Here is a 21,645-nt window from a genome sequence, read left to right on the forward strand (position 1 = left end):
CTATTTGTGCTTAAATGTAATGGATATTCATTTTACAGAAGTAAGAATGGCGGGGTAAACAATGAATGTTACGAAAATACACGTACACATAGAAGTACCAATGCACCTTGTTGTTGGGACTGGGTTCCCTATGTTTGTTTTAGCTGCGCAACGTTCCACCGCTTAGGAGGTGTCTTGCACGACACTGGCCGATTGGCGGAAGAGACGCTGTCCTACGTGACCCTGTTTGTCGAGCATACCCCATGTTTCACGAAACGATTACTTTCTACCGTAACAAAAACAAGCCAGGTGCAAATATGGTCAAAAATAAAGCAACGGCGGACAACGGTCCATGGCTGGCAATGGTGGCGTCACCTGGGAGGACGGACGATAACCAAGGCTGCAGAGCCTAATGACGCACTGGAAGTTGGCTTGAATACTCGCCCTCATGACTTCATGGCTGATGTCACACACACACACGATTTGGAGGAAGAATCAAAATTTTAACCGAGATTGATAAATTTCTTAGTGAATACGGCATCGCTTGCTTCTGGACAGTGCTGGGGGCACTACAAAAAACAATTCTCCGAAAAAAAAATTATATTTTGTCTGCATGGCCCCTCTAAGCTTTACTTTCTCCTGAAACATAACAAATAAATGACGGGTAATAATGGCAGCGCGAATAAAAACGAAAGCACCTGTATTGTTTCGTTTAGGCTTATTTAATCCATGTGAGCTTTTACAGCAGTCTGTGGGCCTTTGCTAGGTTTCCACTCATACTAAGAATGGCACACAGTGGCTTGATGAATACTGACCTTGACCTTGACTGCTGACCTTGAATTCAATGGTTCCATTCTTGGCCGCCCCAGCTGTCATTTTTTGTTTTAAGGAGGTGGCAAACAGAATCAGCCCTGTGAGTGCATTTCAACGCACCTTAAAAATCAGCAGGTACCCCAATCTAATCCACAGCCTTGCACAATGGCACACCACATGACCAAAACGTAGCTTCACAACATACTATAACCTTTAAGTTTAACTTATTTCAAGTGCAGCCTTCTGCCCTGCAGGGCAAATCAACCTGTGTGAGAAACTTGGAACAGGCATTAACAGGTTTCACACTGCAACCCATTCAAGTAAGTGGACCATGTTTACAACTCACTTTGGTGCCACTTTTGAGGAGGCTCGTGCGTCTATAGCAAAATTATTTTAATATTCCAGGTTTTTTTGGAAAACGGACAGACAGATGTTATAGTGCGTCAATCACATAGATATGAAATAAATCTTTAGGAAGAACAAATAGTATAGAATAAACGCAAATTTTCCTTTGAAAAGATTTGTCACACTATTTAACTGCATAACGGGTACATATAATTTTAATAGAAACCAGTATCCAGAGGAAACAAGGAGTTCAACAAAAGCAGTTACACACTTTTCGTTGTTTCACCATATGGGTGCTAACACAAGCTGTAAGCTCAACTGCGTCTTTATATGAACAGTTTTGCTTCCTTGTATCATCCTTTCAGTGAGCATATTATCGTACCCAATGGTTTGCAGTTATGTGCCGCTGCCCAAGACCAGAAACCGCACAGAAAAGGTTTTCACAAGTTTTGCATCACTTCAGTGCGTAAGCAGTGGCTGAGGAAGATATCTTGAAGACTGCAGTTCTCATCGCAGGCATTGATAGGAGAGGGCTCTCATACCCCACTTGGATATATTTAACATTGCCATGCTTAATTTCATATCTCAGAGATTTGTTGTGAGACCTGAAAGTAAACATAGATGAAATTGGGAAACTGTTGTTGGTTATGCACTTGAATACATTGCAAGCACCACTCATTGAGACAGCACTGTTATACACTTAAAGGGACACTGAAGGGAATTTGCCAAGCTCCTGTTTTTGCTTGCACTGTGTAGACTGTCTCAAATAAACACACTTTTCACCGTTTATCCGGTCAATAAGGTGGTATTTATTTTAAAAAGCCCAAAAGAGGAAAAGCTACCATGCGCGGTCTGCAGCCGCCACACCAACTAATGCAGTGACGTCCATACAAGGTGCTACATGGTTGGACGATGCCCAAGATTAGAATTCAAACCAGTTTCCGTTTCGGTTCTGTGAAACAACATGCTTGGCATCCGACGTTACCGTTGGCTAGGCATTTTCAATATCTCAGTAATCATCATACTGCAGTTCTGCCATGTTGTAGGCTGTAAAATGCGTCAGATAAGCCTAAAAGCACGGCTTGGAATCGTAACAATTACTAGCCGAGGCGTACACAGTGGATGAATGCCCTCCGCATCACCGGAGACGCTTCCATGCGATGCGCTTTTTCCCCCATCTTTGGAGCTTGCCTGGCTCGTGCCTGTATCGTAAGAGGTGCATTCGCACTAGACCAGGGGTCGGCTGATTCGGGATTGTGCCTGCAAGCAGTCGGTGCTTACGGCAACACCACACCAACAAGAACTTGCCAGCGCATCAGTGTCAGTCTGCACGCGTTCTGCGAACTCACTCGTGGAGCATGTGGGGATTGCGACTTTCACACGAACCCCTTTCTGGCTAGCTTCCAATCGCGGCCGGCGTTGCACAACGCGCCTCGCTCACGCGACGGGAACCATACGGGGGGGCGCCAGCGACCGGAGAGTTTGTTGTTGCCAGGGTGGAGGCATTGACCCTCTTCCCCTCTGCCTTACCCGAGAACCAGTTCTTTTTCACCACTAGCGCCACCAAAAGGCGAGGTCTGGTGGGTTGTCGCATGACGAGAGGACACTCTCTTGTCTTGGGGACGCGGTAGCGCGTGGACGTTTCAGCCCGCTGGTCCGGACCTGGGGAACATGCCACAATGGGACGCGTCTGGGCGAGCTGGGAGACTGCAACCGCGCTTGCAGGCGCAGCGCCCCACTGCTCCAGTATCCATCGGTGAGTCGAACCATCTCGATCTCTAGCGTTGTTTAATGCCTCGCTCCCAGTGTTACCGTTATGGCCTACGATCAGTCTGTATGCAGTGTATTTGATTTGCACTTTGCAATAAATGCTGCCATTGGTGTTTTGCCCTGTCGCCCCTGCCTTTGTCTGCCTCCGCAAACAACAGACCCGTGCGCATCCCGACCTCCCACTCCCTGCTGGCCATAAATAAAGTCTTTCTCTCTCTCTCTCTCTCTCTCTCTCTCTCTCTCTCTCCGCAACCGGCGCTCCCAAGGCATGTTTGCTGAGCGCGATGGCTGCGGGGTGGGGAATAACTAGTGTGTGAAATGTAGAACCCCACAAGCAATAAGCGTTACAGCCCAAAAATGGTGAATCCAGTATAGAAAACATGCCCCCCCCCCCCCCCCAAATCAAATTCAAAAAATAATAATAATAATAATAAAAAAAGCAAACCATGCACTATTGGAGATTCGAACTTGCAAATCGCAAAACCCTGCACCCTCCAGACTACTCAGCCAAAATCCACCGCTTCCAGGGGCGCAAATATAAAGTATATAATGTATAGCCTGTTTACATTTTTATCTAGTTTTAGCATTCCAAGCAGCTTTCTATTTCTTGAATAGCACTCGTGCAGTGATCATCCCCCAAATTTCCACAAATATTTCACCTCTAGCGGTGGCATTCATTAGGCCAGAAAAGCCTTTGCAGATGTGTGGTTGTGCTGCTGACCGCTGTGCTAGTTCACCCAGCACAAAAAGTGCTTCCAGCACCTCGTTTTTATGCTGTACGATAAAAGTTTCAGTTGATTTTAATTCCTCAGTACCTATATTAACTTTGCTGACTCTTCTCTCGCCTTCACTTGGCCTTAGGCTTTTCTACTAGTGTACCAGTCAGCGAAGCATCGCACGTGCGCTTGTGTGGAGCGACCTGGATTTAGAGCTTGATACAGTCAACAAACTAACACACTAAAGGCACATTCTTCCAGGCACATAGTTTTGTGGCTCAGTTTCAACAGAGTGAATGAATTGCGACGACCCACCAGCGGCCAGCCGACTGATTCTGTTGGACAGTCGGCGAGCCGTGCAGTAGCACAGACAAGCCAAGCCTTCTTGTTTTGACGGCATACGAAACGTCATAGGAAATCAGCAAGGAGGATGCAGAAAGGAGGACAGCATTCTTGAATTGATTTTTCTACTGAATAAAGTCACGTAAATGCAGCGAGAGTGGCTGAAATGTGGCCTAGAGTCTCGAGACTACAATTTCTGCTAGTAATCCTGCAATGTTTACAAATCACCAGTGTCCCTTTAAGATCATTGGTATTCCATTGCAATAACTATGCGAACTGCTATATTTCTTAATACTATTGTACAAGCAAGACTCTCCCTGTCACGTTGCTAATGGGAATAAACTGTAGAAATTGATGGCAGCTTGCTTAGGTCCACAAAGCACACACACAGTGAAAACAGTTCAACACCTTCAATATCAGTTGTATCATCCACCAATACAGCAGACCTTTTTAGAGCATCCAGTTTTAAAGCAAGCTTTCTCAAATAGTGTGGTTGCATGCTGACATCTTATTTTGCTCTTTCCAGTTTGTGCAAGTAGTAGTAGTGGCATGGGGCTCTCTTTTACATCCTTATTCAGAGACTCATCGCCATTGCATGCACATGATCAATGCAGCACCTCAAAATTTGCTTTGTTTTGTTGGGATTATATTTCATCTATTATTTCCCCAACATCTTTACACTTACAGCCATAGAGAGTACCTCTTTGGCTTCCACAACATGGTACTGCCACGATGACAGAAAGAAGGTTTTCTTGTTTTAAGCTACTTGTTGCCTTAAAAGACTCACATCACCCGCCGCGGTGGCTCAGTGGCTAAGGCGTTGCGTTGCTGAGCACGAGGTCGCGGGTTCGATTCCCGGCCACGGCGGCCGCTTTTCTGATGGAGGCGAAAAGCAAAAACGCCCGTGTGTACGAGATTTCGGCACACGATAAAGATCCCCAGGTGGTCAAAATTAATCCGGAGCCCTCCACTACGGCGTGCCTCATCGTCTGCGTTGCGTCGGCGCGTTATACCCTACAATCAATCAAAAGACTCGCATCAGTGCTGTGGCCAATCAACACCCTTTTCCCCTCCGATACATGCACACAGTGTTCTGGATCAAAAATGCTGTTTTTATGAAACGTTTTGTTTTTATGCTAACAGAAAGCATCGATTGCCTTTTTCCAGCTGCCAAATTGCGACAACACACTTTACCAGCGGCCAAACCTGTCTGATGGCAATGAGAGGACGCACCACTTGCAGGAGGAGCCATTCTCTGTTTTTGGCTCGCAACTCTGCTTCCAACGCTGCATCCACCGGTGCTGAAACTTCAGGTTCCTTGAGCCCATTGGCTTGAATGGAGAGGGGGTGGCGAGGGTCCAGGCACTCGTCAGCAGCTCTTTCTTCTTGGCGTCCGTCACCTAACAGCAAATAGGAGTTTATGTCTAGAGGCACCAGCCAACTGGAAAGCCCAAACTGTAGAATCATGTCTACAATCTGTTACTCCAGCTAGCCAGTACTGTCCACCTCAAGTGGGGCTCAAAGCTGGGTATGCACGGACAAAGCTCTTCCCTAAAGACCGAAAAAGCAATACGCACTACTCTCTTAGCACCTTCGTTTTGTGCTCAAGCATCAGCAATAACAAACACAAGCATGAACGCAGGCGTGCGTGCACGCATACGCACACACACACATTAGCGCACCCCAGATTTTTGTTTGGAAGGGGGGGGGTTGAATTTTGACAACAAATATAAAATATAATAATATGTAAATAAACACAAAAATAAATATAAATAACTAATATCAATAAAAATTTTTAAAAATGCATGGCAAAGCCAGTTTTGAGAAAGGGATAGAGCCGAATCTTGAAATGCGTCTGAATGCGAACTCAAATGCAATCTGCCTACAAGTGAATGAAATAGTATACGTTGGCACAATTTGAGCTGAGCACTCAAACTAACCTATATTTCTGGCAGCCTATTCAGCCTGACATCATCGTTATCCATGTTCACTGGTTTTTCTAACCGTGCCAGAAACGTTGCCGCTTTCCTCCCTAAGATGTTATAAACGCTGGAGATACATTTATATAAAGGAAAACCAAACCTTTTTATTTAACAGGAGAGGGGGGTTACTTCAGCTCTTACAGAGCTTATAGTATTAAAAATTCACTTCTTCTGGCTTTCAAAAAAAAAATTGATCTGATTTTATTCGATTTTATCTGAGGTCAGAAGGCAAGCTCGGCCATGCTGAGTCCCAACCTATGGGAAACTCCAGCGCCCTTTTTTTTTAAAGTCGATGAATGATTCAAATCTCATGACTGCAGTTGCGCACAAAAGTTCAGAAAGTGGCATAATGTGGCCCTACAAAAATTGATTGATCGATTAATTATGAAGAGCGCCGACGCTACAGCCCTACAAAAAAAAAAAGGGCCCATCTCCCTGCGAGGGGGACTCGAGTAAATGCGTCGCATAAGGGGTGGGTGTATTACGTTAACGTTTAGTGTTTGGGGAGTTGGTGGTAGTGAATGCCTTGTATCAGCAGCTTCTTGACGTAGTTTGAATGAGTCAAGGATATAAGGTGCGTTCGTTGCCTTTCCTTCTGTGTCGGTTTTGTGGCGCAGTGGGAAGAGCACCATGTACCTCGCGTTCCGCCCACAGGTAGTGAATGCGTTGTATCAGCAGCTTCTTGACGTAGTTCGAATGAGTCAAGGATATAAGGCGCGTTCGTAGCCTTCCATTCTGCGTCGGCTTTGTGGCGCAGTGGGTAGAGCACCATGTACCTTGCGTTCCGCCCGCAGGGTCGTGGGATCGAAACCAGGCGCTGGTAAGTATTATTTTTTTATACAGTGTAGGGGGAGGGGTGCGGACCTGTTGTTGAGAGCGAGGAGGGTAGCGTGATGCGGGAGAGGAGGAGTGGGGGAGAGGGCGCACCTGGAATGGCTGTTGCGGACGCCGAGGCACGCCAACGCCGGGTGACATCGTGAGTTAAAGAAATGCTCTGCATTTAAAATTGTAATTGCGGTTTGACATGGGCTATGAGGCGCGTGCTACATAGGGAGGGGGGGCTACGGATTAATTTAAACCCCCCAGGGATTCTTATGGATTCAAAAATTTCCCACCCACAGTCACTTTTTGTGTCACTGAGAAGTTTTCTCATTCTTTTCCTTAAACCACTTCAAGTTATACGCAAGTTGGTCCGCAGAGTTTTAAAAGCTTGCAACCTTTTAACAGGAGCGCAAGTCGGTGTTTAAGCACCAAACAGGAGCACAAGTGCTCCTGTTTACTTCTTATCTTATTTTCTTAATACAAGTAAAACAATGTTCTCTTTCTTTCGATATTTAGCAGGTAACATCCAACATTAGAAGCTTCCAAGGCTACAAAGTTTGCTCGGTCAAATTCGATTGTCGGTTCGATGGAAGAGGGGGAGGGGGATTGGGTCGACGAACCTCTCAAGGGTTAACCCCCCCCTGGGTAGGTGTGCCACTGCACACGTGTGCACGCACGCACACACCCATACTCATTACCATCGTTCAAATAAAGTGATAGAGCCAGTGAGATAACTAGGGGGCAATTCTAATTAGAGTTGTGACTGAAAGTTATGAGACAGTAAATTACATGTCGCGTAGCGAACCTATAACTTATCACTTCACCAGCTATTATAGCAGCCACAACCCCCTTTCTCCCCTTAATTTGCACTGTATGTGTTAAACGACAGCATCACACAAAGGGTTAGATGAAAACTGGCACGCTTCTTCAGATAAGTGAAAAGACTGGAATGTAACTCATTTATCAAACTGCCTTGACAAGCATTTCCTTTTCATGTAATTGCAAGCATGCAGAGATTGGATTGTGACTCTCCAATCACACCCACATAGCAGCAATAAGTGTTCCCCATATGATCTGAGGAGTAAGAATGCAGGATCATAATGATAATAATTGAAAATGAGCAAGAAACAATAATTGGCGATGTTAGCTGCTATATGTTACCGCCTCATCGTATAATGTGTACATGTTTGTACTCACATGATGAGGTGTTCATGCAACATGAATACTGTTATCTACTGAATAAACAAAGGCTTTAGTAAAGACTGACAATCTAAACATCCCTTGTCCCAATCTCTCTTCTTGAAAACCAACACCCACAGCTGACACAACAACTTGCACCACATTGGCTATCGCCTGCTTAAACTTTTTCGAAGTAAAAAAAAATGTTTCAAATATCACTGCCACATTTATGCACATAAGATTTAAAACAGGCATAAGTGGCAGTAAGATTTATAACCACACTGTAATATGACAATGCTACATGTGGGCTATGAGCACTTATTTCATTAGAGCCCTGTGCGAACTGTTGCTAAAGCGACCCCCCCTCCCTCCCCCCCCCCCGCCCTGCCAAACTCATTTCTCATATTTGCAGCGAAGCTGGCCACGGCTAGGATCCAGCAGACCGTCTCCAACTACAGAGTGATGTAGTGAACAATCTCATAAGAGCATAGCGCCCTAGTACTATTCCCTAGTACTAATCCCTAGTACTATTATGAAACTGCACAGCACACCTTCAGCACACAAGGAAAAAACTCATTAAAAATTATCAAAACGTACTAGGCCCTTCATATTTTGATATAACACGGCTTATACAGCCCCTGAGAAAATGTCTTTCGAGCAATGGATTTGTGTTTTGGGGTGAAGCTGACTTTAGGGAGATCGGTGTACTGTACGCTTGGTCTTTAATTTTCGACTGGCTTCCCCACATTGTGTGTTGCACAGTGAAGCATGTTCATCTACGGAAGGAGTATGATCACAAAAAACGGCTCTAACTCTTTTTTCATTGAAACTATACCAAAATCAATTACTATATGACAATTAGCCACTGAGACGACCCTAACATTACACCAAATTTCATTTCCGTTTCAAAATTGCATACTTAATTGCATCCCATCTGCTGTCAGTACATGCGCTTCTAAGGAATGAAACCGGAGCAGCCCCAGTTTGTTCGCTGGACTAAACTCTAGTCCGTCCAAGTTTCATTCAGGTAACTAACTAGAAAGCATCCGCAATTGCAAATTACAAACAAACGTGTTTTTTTTTTTTTTTTTTTTTGTGCACTCCTTGGACTACAACCTGATCAAAGCATATCACTCACATTGAAGCTCGGCACCACAGCTTCCCTGATCATCTTCACAGAGCCAAAGGATACTGAATTTCTTTTTTTATAATTACCTTTTCCGGATTCATTCCTTTTTTTTTTTTTTTTTCAGGAGGGTGTCTAATTGTAAAACAAAATTGTGTTAATTCATGCGAGCTATGTATTTCGATGGCTGAAGCCTGCAACAGAGATGGCAAATAAATAGTGCCAGTCAGAATTAAGTTGTCACCATGACGCCACCTACGGTCCCAGCCGGTCACAGAACATGTAAATTAGAAGCAGATGATACGGTGTAGAATGCACAAACGAAAAGAGTCGTGTCAGTAAAAGATAAGTTTAGTTGTATTAACCGAGATGCCAAACAACTGTACTTATTCATCAAGAGGCTAGCGTGCACCAGCAAAGACCCAATAATGACTACTGATTTTAAACCTTTATAAACAACCAACCAGTGTCAGAGGCACGAATATGACGAGCATAGAAGAGGAACGAGTAGTGCTATAGCTACTCCCAAATAGCAAGAGCAGGAATAAGATCTCCATATCAAGGAACCAATAAAGCATCCCTGTTTTTTTATTCGTAGAATACACCTGTAAAATTAGATTTTTTCGCAGTACCACGTACGTGTACCTCCTGCTGTGCAGAGGACCAGACAGACAAAAATGTTGGCGAAATGCTGTGGTGGGGGGTCTTAGTACTAGAGAACTATAACAGTGGGTGCGCAAGCCCCAGGCAGATGCCCCAGGTAACACATTGAGAGAATGACAAAGTTTCAGCGTTAATCTTGGTGCCAGACCCAGGAAATGCAACCCCTCTTTCCTAAGTAGAAATACCATTGTACGAAATTTCGTCCATATCCATGCAAACAGTAGCGATATGGTAGGAATAAAATCATTCTTTACTCAAAAATAAGATCAGTTCAATTCTGTGCGTCACTTTTTTCTGCCTTAAGTATAGCTTACTTTTCGGGCCACTAACTTTGTGACCAGGCGCCCTTTCAGCATAATATTGTTCTTGAAACGAGTTTACAGTGCCATAAAATGCCGGAAGGCAAAAGTTACACTTCAGATAGGTTTGTGAATACAGACGCCACGTCTCAAAGCCTTCCGAGGCGGTTTCTCAGAGGGCCAATTCCACCTTCGCACCCTCGTTTTGGGTGTGAAACTGAGTGTCTATGTGTCTCGGCACACGCTTGATAATTTGGAATGATGTGGACATGCGCGTTTTCTCCCTCACTACAATGTAGTAAACCGGCAAAGTCCATTCTTTTGATGGATGGAGGACAGGGAGGGCGGCTGGGTGGAAAGAACCTTGGGGGTTGGGGGGCATTCATGGCTGGTTGGTGCCCCCTTTTCGCCGGCCCCTGTGCGACCGCACTGGTCGCCCACACCTAAGACCACCATTGGCTATGAGATACGCTGCAGTGGAGGGCTAAGGATAATTCATAGCCTTCAGGTATCTTTGGCGTGCACCAGAATTTCCTACACATGGGAATTTCCTCATGAACAAAGAATTTTAGTAACATTTAAGCTACTTTTGGGACCCGCAAACAATGATTTGGAGGGGTACACAAACTGGCACACAAACACTGGTTTTTAGGAGCGCTTGATTAAAATGTTATGCGCTAAAAATGGGACAAAGAGAAAGAAAGGACACGCCACACAGGGAAGAATGCAAGAAGAAATGGAGGAAAGCAAACAGCACAAATTGTACCTGAGAAGGATGTCGACAGTAGGCTTTGAGATAAAGGTGGAAAAAAATATTTTGAATCGGTGTGAAATGAGGAAAGACACGACACAAGACTACCATGGTAGAAAACATGAAATTTTTTTCACTTTCTGTATGAAGTTTTAGCTTATACCCTTTCTAGGTTTCATTTTTGTGTATAATTAAAACAAGACTTTCTTTCTTCATTGTTGAGAAAAATTCATTACAAAATTTCCCACGGGTACATGCACTCCACCTGGCTAACATCGATGGTCCATTTGGCAAAGGACCCTGGGAGGAAAGTGGGGGGGGAAAGTGCCGAGTGATGGATTTTAGAGGAGGGAGAGGAGGAGAAGCAGGAGATTAAAACCCCGAAAGCATATTCTGTCGATGCATCACTGATAACTTAATCTACCAAACTGAAAGCAAGAACACCTTGGTGAGGACACTGTACTGACACTCACCAGTAAAGATGTGCCATACGAAGCCGAGGCAGCTGGTGGTGTTGCAAGCAGCCGCACTGCTCTGGGGTCAGGGCAGGACAGCTGACCTGATGCTGCACCTACACCTATTAATCTGTTCACCAACAGCTGGTCTCAGAAGATCAGCCCGTTCCACCTGTCTTCCAGCCCATCCACGCATTCACTGGTCTCAGAAGAAGGCCCACACGTTCTGCTTGTGGCTCCACCTGCAACATAAACGCATCCATCTATCCATGGGGGGCAAAGCAAACAGTGGCGCCATTGGGAACCACCATATGAATTAATGCAAAGAACGGCCGGGAACACCCTTCACCCGCACAGTGAATGAGTGAAGAATGACATGGGTCACTATGAATAACCATGAACAAAACACAAATCTAAGCAATCATTGTACTGCATGCACATGGGGGCGGACATGTATCTAGGACATTTGTGTCGATTTGCAACAGCAATGTGTCAGTTTGCAACAGAACATCAGTGTGTCCTGTTTTTGTTGTCCTCCATTTTTTGTTAATGTTTGTTGACCCATTCTCAGGGAACCTGTAGTACCTGTCAGCAACTACCACGGAGTAAACAAAATGTACTCTTCTAGCATAACCACCGGTATCCAGTTGGTCTGCCGTTTTTCAACTGATGAGATGTGTTCCTACAGGTAGTCATACACTTGATGTTGTTGCCAGAGGTGTGTTCAATGTATTAGTAACCTCTGTCTTAGTGCAGGCCTGCTGCTACCATTGCTGGTAAACTTTCATGCGGATTTATTAGTGCCACAACTAGTGGAAAATACCAGTTCTGAAGGTGAAGTTTATTCTAATCAAGTGTATTAGAAAATGCTCAACGTCTGTCCCAACGGTCAACATTTCTTAATTTATCTAGGGGCTCTACCTTTTCCTAATTGACGGCTAGTGCTCATCCTTAGCACATAAGGAATAGCACCAATTTCTTCTTTCCTGGGTTGTTTCAGGCTAACAAACAAGGTGTAGCACTGAGTACAGCATGTGGGATAAAGTAGGTTCTCTTGCTCTTGCTTCACTCAGCACGTGGTTCTCCCTCATGCTGTCCTCCATGGGCCAGCTCTTATGTAATTTTGAGTAAAACTCTCCAGAGGCTTTAATATTTGGGGCTATACGTACGGGCTAAATGAGCTGTTGTATCTTACCATACTGAGCACACCCTCAACTACCCTTGGATAGGGTGGCATCTTTCAAGCTTGCCGGGACCTGTGCCTAAAACATGGCCACGTATCTGCTCCTTTCGTTGCAAATGTCGACGAAAGATGATAGTCGACCGGCACCCCTGCCATGTAAACACCTCCCTTCTTTTTCCCACTCACCTCTCATGCTGTTCCTCTCCCATCTCGTTCCTCCCAAGATAACACGCTAGAGGTTTGCTCAAGTCAATTTAAATTTACTCCGTTAAACTCCCTTAAATTCTTAAACTTCCGCCAGAAGCTATAGTGGCGCGGGCAACAGCAGGCGGCATTTTCTGCAGTTGATGTAGTATTTCATTTGATATAGCAAAAAACAAGAATCCATGAATTTTGTACTAAAGGAACACTGCAAATATCGCTTATGTATTGATTGTCCGCTCACATTGGCGTAACATTTTGTTCTTGTTCAACAATGTTGACAAGTATGAAGATTGCCACCGGACTTAGACGTTTAGATTTGGCTGTGGGTATATAAGACTATTGCGCAGATTCAGTTTCACTTTGGCCGGGTGGCTCAATCGAGTGCCCTGGCACACCCCTAGGCAAACTATTCGTAGTAATTGGCGATTATATCATAGAGAAATAAAAACTTTCTCCATGATTATATACTATGGCGTAATCGTTGCAGGGCTGTAGCAAAGAATCACAGGCTACGTATGCAGTGGCCCTTGCTTTCCTTTTTCAGACAACACCTCGTGACCTTTTTTGAAGGCGAGTTGGCCCTTTTGGGTGAGGAAGAGTTTCGGCGACATTGGTCTACTTGGTTTATTGAGGTTTTGAACAAACGGGTTATTATTCATGCCAGTTTTCCAGACCTGTGTCCTTAGGGACTTTCGTTGTAACAAGTGATTTTGGTGTTAGAATTGTGTGTTAGTGCAGTACAGTACCCGTTGTGACATAAAACCAAACCTGTTCTGTATATTGCTACATTCTTGAAGCAAATGTTTTTGTATCATTGTTTACCTCGCATGTTAATCTTTTGGTTGTAAGCAACTCTAAATTGTTGTTAATCTTTTGTCTACAGTTAACTTGAAGCTGTTTATGTGTTTCTGTAAGTGTCTGTTACTTGCAGCCTTCGTGCTCTATTAGTTCTGTAGCAACCGGCGCTGCACTTGTTTGTTTCTGGTTGTTACGTTGTATCATTAATACCAGAATTTTTTTATAATAAATTTATCCTTTCAAGACAGACAGACAGACAGATAGACCAAAATTTCTGCGTTTAAGTAGCCCAAGAAAGACTATCGTCTTTAAAAAATCGTAATAGCCCCTATCCGACACATTGCTGTCTTGACTGTGAACTGCTTCCTTCAATCGCTTGTGCAAAAGGAGGAGGTGTTGCTTTTTTTTTATTTGCGGTGCAACCTGATGTCATGAGGTGGCAGTGCTGGAATTTATAAACCTGTATATACTCAGTATCACTTTGACAATGGCTTCTTGAAACAGCTTGGCTGCACCACCTGCTCCGAATGGGAGCCCTTCGAGTTTTTGCCCCACTACGGCAAGTGGAAAGCACTACCAGTAGCTCTTCTGAAAATTCCAGCCAGGAGTGCCTATCTCAGGTCTAGATTCAAGGAGTGTGTTACTCAAATCTAAATCTGCGTTAAACATCGCAAATCTATACCTTGGCTAAGAGGTGGACTGAAGTGAAGGGCTACAAGTTTAAAGCCACTGGGGTCTTACAGGGAAATAAATAATCTCGTATAGTACATGGCCGCTTCTCCTCCATTACAACTACGGCCTTCATAGTCACAAGAAGTCTGCTGCCCAATCAAAACGTCTGTAATAAAAAAACTTTCTTATAAGTCTGTAGAGTGCATGCCAGGCAAGAGAGAGACGGCAGCAGACGTCTTGCCACAATGGAAGCCCGATTTATTCTGAATGCATGGCTTGGCTTCTTCCAAGGCAAGTGAAGAATGGTGGAGCACAGGCAATGATGATGATTATGCTTCTACAAGGCTTGCAACATATGACCAGTGCCATGGTCATTTGCATCAATGCCTATGCCAAGCTGAGCTCGTGCAATTGCAATATGTTCTACAGTACACTGTCCCTTCGTCAATCCAGTGTCATCTTAACTTGTCAAGTTCGGGGACACCGTAATGCCATTCTGCCGTGTGCTGCATGTCTCCCGTGATAAATGCATTGCATCTAAAATGTTACGTTGTGCTCTAAGTGCTATGAGGCAGCATTGACGACACTTGTCTGGAAGATAGAGGAACATTTTCAAACAGTATACATGCCTCATAAAAAGCTGGAGCAGTTTGTCAAGGCAACCAGTGACAACAAGCTTGGAGGAAAAGGTATACAAGGGCCACCGCTTCACTGAGAAAACAGCTGGGGAAGAGATCTTACCAAAGCAGCTGACCCCTAGAAACTCCGAACATGGTATGTCAGCAGCGACACTGCAGGCACCCATTATGGCACTTCAGCAGCCTGAAAACAGAACGGGAAGTGGGGGGACAACATTACAAGAGCCAACTGAGCTAACAGAGGACCGTCTACAATACAACCCTATATGGATACACCCCCAAAACCAATGTTGGTTAATTCGCGAGGTAACTTGTTGCCTCGTTCGGAACAAGACGAAAAAGCATAAGCAACAATTGACAGACAAGGTATAATGAGGTTGCCACTAGTGCAATTACCTTGGACCAGCACATTTAGAGCGCATGACTATACCTGTCTATTTTAGGCATGCAAATACTAACTCTGGTAGCATGCACTCATGCCCACGTACTGAAGATCAGAAACCTGAGACGTGGTTTTATTGGCTGGTCGCGTAAAGCCACGTGCGAGCATATCTGTGAAGCTCGCCAGCTATGCTATATTTGTCTTTTTTTTTGGTAAAGTACGCTAGATGCAATAAGCTGCCAATTATTCCAAACAGTTGAACTGGCAGTGCTGAAAGACATTCAGTGCATGAACCCACACATGAACTAGGGATAACGCTAATGAACAATCCACTTGACACTATGATGTTTAGAATCGTAAATGTGTGAAGCTTGCATCACTACAAAGATGTCACACACCGCACTGAGCAAAAGCAAAAGCCCATGAGTAATAGACAAATAACAACAGCTGTGCCTCGCAGCAAAGCTGTTGCCCTTATTCCACGAGCACCCATCTATCAATTTAGTTATGCTATGCAGAAGCGCTGATTTCATTCAGAATAATGGCTGAGATCGAAGCACAGCTAGACTGGTAAAAATTGTGTGGGTAAGTATGTCGAGGGGCTTGAGGAAGACAGTGGCAAGAAGTGTTGCAAGGACTTCAGCAAATAGAATGACAAGGTAATTAGCAGCAACAAGTGACCAGAAATTCAATGTGAATTTTGAAGAAGGGTTAAAACAAGGTTTGGCCATGATATATGTTGAGGGTTGAAATGAGAAAGTGATGAGTGTGACAAAGCGTGCAACAGAGAAGTCGACAAGAATCACAATGAGGAAAACAAGGAAGACAGCTGCGAGAAGAGAGAAAAATCAGTAAGAATGACTAGGCAGAGAGCAGTGACAATGCATTCGATAGCAACAAGAAGTGAAGTAAATGTCTCACTGCTAATAATTGTACACATCCAACGCCCATACGTTGTAATTCATTTTTCTTCCTCACGAGAACCGTTTTTTATGCACTAATTGCTATGTACTAAATTTTATCTTCTAAAATGAAATTACACTGATTACACTGTTAACGATCACGGCGGCCAGACATTGCACGAAACTTACTTCTGTGCTCAAACGAACACCATGACCTTTCTGTTGTCGCTATCGCTATCTCTCTCTGTCTCTTGTTGTTCTTTTGAGTATCTCTCTTTCTCTCTCGTTATCTTCCTTTTCTTATCTTTTTTCCTCAAGTGCTCCGCTTAGTTTCTTTCGAGACGGCTGCCGACGTCCATCACAAGGTAAACTCGGGATGGGTTCCCAAAGCCGTTTTGATACATCCGAACTTTTGACACTTCGGATCGTGGCATTTTCTGAAGTGTCACAACTACGCCTTACGAGCCCGACCCCTTGACTTTGTTTAGGCACAGAGGTGCGGGTACTTGTCTGGTCGACTCGCTTGTCTTCCGCGCGGCTCAAGAACGTTGTTAGCATTACCTGTCACCTAGCGGGGAAGAAAGACATGAGATGCGAAAATCGCACCACAGGTTCCACAGTTCATTGATGACAGTGCTTCACGCATCACGCTTGTCCATGGACAAAATGGACTTTTCCCGAATTTCTTAGTGCACGATTGACACCAGCAAAAACGAAACTGGCATGACTACAATTTAAATCCCCAAGCGTGCCCCTACAAGATAAATAAACCTAATAGAACGGTCATATAAATTTAAACAATTTATGCGATAAACCATAACCCCGAAAACAAAAACAAAGCTAGGTGACAGCTGTGGTTTCGGTTTTGATTTCGCTGAGCGTAGCGCGACTAACGCTTGTTCGTCTGGCAACGGCAGCAGTTGTTTACATCTCCGCGAGACCATTCCCGATTCCCCTACGCGGTCGCCTTTCCCCCCCTCCCACTCGTGATACTTGGACTCAACCTCTCTCTCGGGCCAATCAACGACTCCTGTTATTTGGTCTAAAGTGCTATGTACGGAAATGATTGATCAAGTGGCATGAATGTGGCCGTGCGTTTTTGTTTCCCAAAGTGGTAACGAGATTGTTCACCCTCATCCCAGCCCGGCCGCCGGCTACCAACGCAGTGAGCTGCCGCTGTCGGCCCGCTTTGACCAAGGTGCTTGCTACACACAGAGGTTCAGGAACAACTCGCCGACGCCGCGGATCTCGGAATATGCTACAACGCCGCGACGTTGAATCTGCCACTAGCACGTCGCTGGATTGTCTACCCGTCATGAGCTACGCTGTGCTGTGTTGTGTGTGACCGTGCTGACGCCGAGCTGATTTTGCCACTCGGGCCGCCGCCGTGTTTTCCTCTCGTGTCGACGCTTGCATCCATGTGGGCAGCGATCTTGTTTGGGTGTCCCGGACCGTGCCAGCGTGCCTCACGATCGGATTGCTGAATTTCGGCGAAACAAACAGGTGAGAGGGCCGAGCACGTCTTCGGGGCATTTCGATTCGCGACCGGGGAAACAACCTTCGGCATCAATCGCCGTCCCCGACGCGAGGGTTAGCGGCTGGTTCGGTCGGTTTCTGCTCTGAAAATAAAAAGGAGCAAAACATCGCGGGGGTACGTATTTGTGTGGCTCGCGACGTTTGAGCCGCCTCGCTAGCGCCATTGACTATTGTCGCTGTTTACGATCACTTTCGTGTGCGGGCCGAGCCGACCTTCGCGAAAATAAATATTGCGGTGCGAACGTTCTCGGGTCCGCTCGGGTTGTTTTCGAACGCGGCGCAAAACCTTGCCATGCGCACGAGGGGCCCGCTTGTGTTTCTTTTGTTTGCTTGTTTGCTCCGTCTTGTTTTTGTGGCCGTTCAACACTTCGCGGCCTTGCTGGAACCTTAGATCAACACGCCACCACCTTGGGACGGCACAGAAAACTGTCAGGAGGCGCTTTTGTGCCGCTTTTAGTGTCGTAACCGTAGGCGTTTGTTTGCGTGATCTCAGCGGCGTCGGCCGCTTCTGCGCCGGTGAAGCAAACAGAACGAGGAGCGCGAACTGCGCTCTGTTGCTTCTTCCTATTGAGGCCGGGCGGCATTTTTTCTGCTGTGATTATCTTCGGCGGCAGTGGCGTCCGAAAGAACGAGGGAGGCCGCGGCGCGGGTCGCCGAGGGGAGAAATTGGAGCGGCATTGTCGGTATCTCGTCGTTCGAGGACGGCTTCGAAAAGCACCACCAACGAACGCCGGCGCTGTTTCGCTGCTACTTTTTTCCTTCTGCTAGCTGCGCGAGACTGGCGAGTGCGGGCGACGCGTCAACGCGCGGAGGAAATAAAGACCGGCCGGCGTTTTTGCTTTTATTTCTCGCTGCCGCTGCTATTTCGTGCCAACAGCGTTGGACGCCGCCGCCGCCGAGGTGCCGGCGGAGGGTCGCCGGTCGTGTCTTGTGTACTACTACCATTGTTGGAAGCCTTGCGAGCGGCAAGCAAGCGGCCTGCGCGTTTCTACTACGCTTCTCTTGCTTGTTTTTGCGCCTTGTCGTCTCCAGGGAGCTGCGATGCCGGCGGCGCGACTCGCCGCCGCCGCTGGGATGACGCCGGCGCCGAGCACAACAGTCGGTGCGATTCGCCGTCTGTTGTGCGGCTCGTAGCGTGGGGCCCCTGCGGCCGAGCTCGCTAGGCCTAAAGCGCGGGCTAGGCCACGCGTTCTGCCGGCAGCGGCCCGGTGGCGTCGTCGTCTTTGTTGGGGCGTTCGACCAGTTCGACGTCCTGCCGGGAGGGTCCCTGGGTTCGCTCGGACGCCGCCGCCACTACTGCTTTTTTCCCCTGCCCGCACACCCCTCCCTCCTGCTCGGCGCGTGTTTTTGTGCGCTTTTTGCCTGTCCCTTTCTCCCCGCGCGGCCGCGAGTGCGTGGGGCTCCGTCGAGGCGGCACAGAAGCTGACGCAGACGTTGCTTATGCAGCCGCGCGCTGGTCCGTGTTTGTACAGAAAGCCGCGGAGGGTTGTTTACGTCTTTTCGCGGACACGCTCGACAAATCAGATACTCCTCCTCGGCTTTTCCCTTTTATAACATTGACGCGCGCTGACTCCTCTATTTATTACCTGTGCGGCCGGTAGCGGAAGTCCGGCCCGTGCAAAATCTAATACTTAATTTTCCATCTCGTGATAAATGTTTCCCCAACTGTGGTACTGGGAAGTAATAGAATTTTTTTGTTTTGTTCTGTAAGCTGTGGGTGTGAACTGTTCAGAAGCATCTTGACAGTTTTCTTAACAGGAGGCCACAGCGCCCGTACTTACCGCGGTAGCAAACAGCGCGGCAACTGTAGGTGAAAAACAGATTGGCCCATCAAAGCAGTGACTGTTAAAAAGAAAAGAGATAGATTGAAGGTGTGAGTATACCTTACATAACAGCAAGCGCAATCTGCGGGCGCACTCCATGTGGGGGTGTCCTCAGTCCAGGATACTTTGGTGCTAGTGTCACTAAATAACCTAATAGTGACACTATTTGGTGTTTATGGGCCCTCTCCACTAGCGTACAGAATATGTAAAAATTTTGAGGAAATTGATTAAAAAAACAGGTAAATAAAAGATACCTTCCACTTATCCACAGGTAAGGCAGCTAGCGGACTTTCTTCTTTAGAGGTGCTTTCTTTTGCACTCAGTGAAAAAAAAAAAAAAAAACAGAGAGCAAAATGTCTTTTAAAGAACGGCTTCGAAGTGTGGATGACTAGGAATTGGCGGCAAAGAGTCTATGGTATCTTTACATAAAAACTGTGCACACGCAGTAAAGAAGAGCCAGAAGGTTTAGGAAAAAGTAAGTTACGAAACTTGGAAGCGCCGCAGGAACACCAGAGACAATCAAAAAGAAAGGGAGGTAATCGAAGACGACCACAAAAAAAGGGGGAATAAGAACGGATAAATCCTTTGGTATCTATAAGAAGCAGAAGATCACAAAGTAAAAGCTCTTTGATCATTCTAAACTGAGTGCATGACTTTTTGAAGCCCGGGAGAGTTGCTAGCGATCAAGGACGCTTATCCGCGATCAAGTTGCACGAGTAAAGAATTGTACACAAGTTGCGAACGGGAATCAGAATTTGTGCGACGTATTGTAGCCGAGTGTAAAGGCTCTATAACATTTCTTGAATAAGTGAATCGGAAAGCAGTGGAGATTAGTAAAGGAAAGTTAGCTTCCAGAAATTAGGCTTTAAACTTGGCGGAAAAGTGAAGTGGGAAGCAGTAGATATTAGTAAAGGAAAGTTAGGGTGTTAGTGGAGAAAAAAAAAAGCAGGGTAAAATGGGAAAGGAGCCTTCACATAAGAAATCACACCCTTAGAAGTTCGATAAAGTGTAAGGGCTTCTTAATTTTGTTTTCTGAATTACGATGGCGCGCTGAATGTGCAGAGGCGTTACCACTAAAGGCTCTGTGATGAATTGCATAAAAGTTCAAAAGAAAAAAAAAACGATGTCAAATCAGTTGCTGTCGGTGTAGGCGTATTCACAGTCCTTCATGCCTCTGTCACAAGTACGTTCTCAACGGGCTCTTATTGTGCGTAATGTATGCGCTTCGCTTTGAGACACGCTTTCCGTTTCAGGCTACTGCTAACTCGCTCGCTGTTTGCACCGAACGGGCTGAAATTGTGAACAGGTGATACGTGAGAAGCGTTCAAAAACAAGCGTGACCCGCCTCGCCGTGCGCGGGAAATTAGAACGAGGTCAGGGGCCGCCCCGTTTTAATGCACGGGGAGATGTAAGCGCGAGAAACCGTAATAAGCGTGACAAAGCCGTCTTTCACAAATGCTGGAGCCTGTTCTTTTCAGTAAATTGTTTCCGAAACTTTACGCGCGATTTAACCTAGTGAACATTGTTACGTAAAGGTAGCGTCAGGGGGATTCCCGCCGCGGTGGCTCAGTGGCTAAGCCGTTGCGCTGCTGTGCCCGAGTACGTGGGTCCGATCCTCGCCCCGGCGGCCGCTTTTCTGGTGAAGTCGAAAAACGAAAACACGCTTGCGGAATTAACCCGGGGCGCTCCACTATGGTGAGCATCTTAGTCCAGATGTAGCTTCGGCGCTTTAAATCTCCCGAAATACTATTTTTGGCTTTTGAGGGTAATATATGACCGGCTTAATCGTACTCAATTATTTCAGTTCTCAAAAAAAAAAAAAAAACGTTCCTGGCACTCCATCGAACCCTAGTTTACGAACCGAGTTTATTTACTTTCCTTTGTCTGTGCGTAGTTCAATTCCTTACATTGTATTTTTCCACTGACAGCAAATTCGCCGTATGGAAAAAAAGTTTGTTGCGCAATGCCCGACCGCCTGCTTGAAATAAACGCTGTCGAGAGAAATCTCGCGTTTCGACCGCGAATTTTAAAGTGCTCCTGAAACAATGACCCCTGCACGATAAAGTGGTCGCGTTGAGCAATCGGGCCGCACAATAGCCTGCGTGGCACTATTGTATCGTCGAAAACTAAGTGACCTGCGAACATTAGCTAACGTGTCGAGAACAATTTGCGATGGAGGTGAAGTAAAAAAGTCATGTAGCGAAACCCGTGTCGAGACTGTCCCTCCGTACGTCTCGCGGACAGCCTCGAACCGCGAGGGTCTGA

The 21,645-nt window shown here is 46.0% G+C and overlaps 1 protein-coding gene and 1 long non-coding RNA gene across 6 annotated transcripts in view; one reads left to right on the forward strand and one right to left on the reverse strand.

The window, feature by feature from the left end:
• Positions 1 to 440: 440 nt before the first annotated feature.
• On the reverse strand, positions 441 to 16,702 carry LOC144169625 (uncharacterized). 3 transcript variants are annotated; one of them, XR_013322483.1, is made up of 5 exons: positions 16,583 to 16,702; positions 14,841 to 14,921; positions 11,261 to 11,484; positions 5,160 to 5,365; positions 441 to 1,742 (listed from the first exon to the last, which is right to left on the reverse strand). It is a non-coding gene; the product is annotated as an uncharacterized LOC144169625 (long non-coding RNA). The 3 variants fall into 3 exon arrangements; XR_013322484.1 differs by lacking the exon at positions 16,583 to 16,702 and adding an exon at positions 16,211 to 16,573 and having other exon boundaries at positions 442 to 1,742; positions 5,199 to 5,365; XR_013322482.1 differs by having other exon boundaries at positions 443 to 1,742; positions 5,199 to 5,365.
• A 273-nt stretch (positions 16,703 to 16,975) lies between these two features.
• The window catches only part of LOC144169628 (insulin-like growth factor 1 receptor), a 208,523-nt gene continuing 203,853 nt past the window's right edge, over positions 16,976 to 21,645 (forward strand). For all 3 annotated transcript variants that reach the window (XM_077698880.1, XM_077698881.1, XM_077698882.1), the window contains exon 1: positions 16,976 to 17,524. The gene's annotated coding sequence lies outside the window, so the exon portion shown is untranslated. The remainder of the gene's footprint in view (positions 17,525 to 21,645) is intronic.

Source organism: Haemaphysalis longicornis, unplaced genomic scaffold, assembly GCF_048455015.1.
Source record: "Haemaphysalis longicornis isolate Haplotype H1 unplaced genomic scaffold, Haemaphysalis longicornis Haplotype H1 scaffold_2, whole genome shotgun sequence".
NCBI lineage: Eukaryota > Metazoa > Arthropoda > Arachnida > Ixodida > Ixodidae > Haemaphysalis > Haemaphysalis longicornis.